The sequence below is a fragment of the Monopterus albus genome, unplaced genomic scaffold, assembly GCF_001952655.1.
Source record: "Monopterus albus unplaced genomic scaffold, M_albus_1.0 scaffold590.1, whole genome shotgun sequence".
NCBI classification, from domain to species: Eukaryota; Metazoa; Chordata; class Actinopteri; order Synbranchiformes; family Synbranchidae; genus Monopterus; species Monopterus albus.
The window spans coordinates 41,440-45,251 of record NW_018128470.1 but is presented as its reverse complement, the minus strand read 5'-3'; the positions used below and the strand labels follow the sequence as shown (position 1 = coordinate 45,251).

Here is a 3,812-nt window from a genome sequence, read left to right as displayed (position 1 = left end):
ATCTAACTGCTACATACACGTACTGGAAGCAGTGCAGCCAAGAGAAACGCTACGAAATGAAGAGAATAGACTGTTGGGAATAAATTAATACAATTTTGTGGAACAAATATTAGAATTTTGGTTGTAAATGTAGGTCAGTGGTTCTGATAGTGTTTAGGCCAGCAGAGAAGGCCTTGCTGGCCCTGACGGCCCACCACTGGCATAAATTAATCAGCTAAAACTTAAAGATGACATTTTAACACTGTTGGGATCTGTGGTCACTGCCCTCCAGGTAAATACTCTATACTGTCTCTATCACACTAATCATTTTGTTATTATATTGCTTTCATCTTTCAAGGGAGTGATTTGTTGCAGTGTCATTCTGTTTACTATCATCCCATCATGGGCTTTCCAGATGATATCCAAACCAGCATCTACTCTGTGTCGGGCAGAGCGCAAGGAGGGTATGCCAGAGTTTAGATACCTTGTCAGTTGTTAGTGCAGATTGTATCAGTTGTAATTCACATTTTGTCATTAAAGGTTTTTACAGGTTGAACTCTTACTACTGCTTTTACTTTTCTCCTGTTAGATTAAGAAGTATTTAACTGAATCTGATCATTTAATTTTAACACTTGTTAATAGTTATTTGCATTCAATTTATTGCATGTTGAGCAAATGAGACATCAATGAGCTGAGTATGTTTTACATATTTAAAGGTTCCAGAAGAACTGCATCCATGTCTTTGTTCTCCTGGTTCTTCACTCTGTGGCACTCATCAGCCTCGTCCCTGCTCCTTGTGGGGCTTGTGGGCAGACAGCTGGGGCTCAGGGTGGGACTGCAGATGGCTCAGACTGTGATGTGTTCTCGGTGGAGTACACCGAGTGACCAGGGTCTGTTCCAGGACGGAGATGTAGTTATTGGTGGGCTCTTTAATATTTATAACAAGCCTCCAGCTTTAGATCACAACTTCACTCAGCTGCCACTCTACAAATCCTGCACTGGGTAAAACCTACCATTAACACCGTATAATTCATTTAGTTATGTTTAAAGCATTTTTACCTTGATATTTTTTATTTCCTGTTTATTTAAACATTTGTGGCTCTGTCATGTTCACATATCAATTTTCTTTTTAAATGTTATATTATTACAGTTGTGTATTCATCAATAACACAGAATGATTCTCTAAATTATTATAGATTTGTAGTTCATAAGCATTTTGACTAATACTTGACTGATTCCTTTCAATTCTTCTCTCCTGTGGTCTCAGTTTGGAAAATCTTCCATTACAGTATGTATGCCATGGTGTTTGCCCGGGAGGAAATCAACCATAGTGCAACACTGCTACCAGGTGTGAAGTTGGGCTACCGTATTCATGATAGCTGTGGCATTCCCCTGTGGGCTGTGCAGGCAGCGCTGTCACTAGTTGGAGGAAACAGCACCAGCTGTAACTCAGCAGCCCTGCCAGGGTATTCTGCTGGGTATGAAGAGGAAATCGGCAAAAGTAGAGGTACTAAAATTATTTAAGAACCAAGCATTATTTTATTGAACAAATAGTTTTATTTCATGATATTTTATCATGTCATCAGGTGATCAGCCTGTTCCTTTGATCATTGGTGGTGACTCATCTCTAACGGCCGAAATACTCTCCAGAATCCTGGGGCCTCTCTCTGTGCCTTTGGTGAGTTCCAAAAAAATCCCCCAAATTATTTGTGTCCCTGAACATATATAGAAATGTATAAATGTTAAATTACTAATGGAAATCTGATTTTAATAAACAAAATTTCACTGCAAAAAATAGCTTTTCAACGTGAGACACTGGTTAAAAATTTACCATTTATTATATTTTTTTAAAACTTTTATTCCATAAATAATTGCTTATTTATAGTTTGCCACCTTTTTTCTCTTCATCAGTAGAAACATAGTTTACTTTTGGCTGTACTTATAGTAAAAATAAGATATCCACTGTAAACCTTGGCAATAAACACATCATTTTTAGAGTTATATAACATAAGTGATTACAGCAATCTTCAGCATATATATTTGTATCTGTTTTTGTCTTTTAGATGAGCTACACAGCTAGCTGCCCCTGTCTTAGTGATAGGCATGAATTTCCTAACTTCTTCAGGACTGTACCCAGTGATATCTACCAAGCCTGGGCCATTGCCCAGCTTGTCATACACCTCAATTGGACCTGGATTGGAGCTGTGGTAGCAAACACTAATTATGGCCTAACAGCAATAAAGGTATTTCCATTTGTTTTTATTTTAGTTGACAAAAATGTTAAAACATTTATATAAGATAATAAAGCAATAAAGGTGTTTCTCTTTGTTTTTATATTTGTTGTACATGAAATATTATGGCACACACACAAGACAAAATGAATCTAATCCTTTTGTTACTTTCAAATGTATATGTCAGATATTTCAGGAGGAGATTCAGGGGGCAGGAGTGTGTCTGGCATTTGTAGAAACTCTCAACAGGGAAAACATTGTGAGTGATGCCAGACGAGCAGCCCTCACAATTCAGGCCTCGACTGCAAGAGTGGTTCTTATTGTTGCCTGGTATACAGATGTGAGGGAACTGTTTGTGCAACTAGCCAAGATAAATGTGAGAATAAACCTGTATACTGAAGTTGTAAATAACATATTTAGTGGTTTATGTTACATGTTAATATGGATTATGTAATAGAATAGAGTGTTTTGGGTTTCACTTTTAAGTTCATGTGAGCTGAACAATGGGCTTATATAATTTGGCCAAGATGTTTCCTGTTTTTTGGTACATCTCAGTTATTTAAATTGGGATGATTTGTTTGAATTAATTTAGTCTGTATCACATTCTAGCCACGACACATAAATTTAAGATAAATCATAGCTTCTTAAATTTATCTTGTGATCATGTTGTGCTGCAATCACTAGGTGACTGACAGACAGTTTCTGGCCAGTGAGGCTTGGAGCACCAGTGGTGACCTTCTTCTCCAAAGTCTTGTCATAAGTCAAGTGGCAAGTGGTGTTGTTGGTGTTGCCATTAGAAGTTCAACTATACCTGCCTTTGAAAATTATATCAGAAGTCTCAACCCATCTCACCGTCCTGTTGACAAGTTCTTAAGAGAGTTTTGGGAAAAGGTGTTTGGTTGTAGTCCTGGAGCCACACCTTTATCTTCAAATGCCTCTTCACCACCTTCTCTTGCAAGCACATTGCTTCAAGAAGTTTCTCTACCTCTTTGCAATGGCACTGAGTCCCTAGAGGGAGTGCAGAATGACTTCATTGATGTCTCTCAGCTACGGGTGACATATAATGTCTACCTTGCTGTTTATGCTGCAGCCCACACCCTTCATAGTCTTCTGTCCTGTCCTAGTAAAAGCAGCCCTGCTGAAAACAACAGCTCCACTTGTGTTTCTCCAAAAAACATCCAACCCATTGAGGTATAATTATCAGTCTTTCCTTGAGAATAATCCAAAATATATCTGTGACAAATATTATGTTACACAGGCTCTGTCAATACAATGTGACCTGTTTCAATACTTTGTGGATTTTACAGTTGTTTCAGCACTTGAACAGTGTAAATTTCACCACGCCACAGGGTGAAATGTTTTACTTTCAAGGGGCTGATGTTCCAGCTAAGTATGACCTTGTCAACTGGCAGAAGACCCCTGAGGGGTCACTGAAGCTTGTTGTGTTTGGTCGTGTGAATGGGTTTGACATTCACCTTAATGAGTCAGCTATTCAATGGAACACAGGATCCAGTCAGGTATCATTTAGGAAAATAATGCTGATTTATATCACTTCAAAGTTTTTTATAGATTGATATTATGCTGTTGAAATACATTTATTTT

The 3,812-nt window shown here is 38.0% G+C and overlaps 1 pseudogene; it reads left to right on the top strand.

Annotated features, from left to right (window-relative positions):
- LOC109953250 (extracellular calcium-sensing receptor-like) overlaps positions 1-3,812 on the top strand; it is an 11,151-nt pseudogene that overhangs the window by 5,937 nt on the left and 1,402 nt on the right.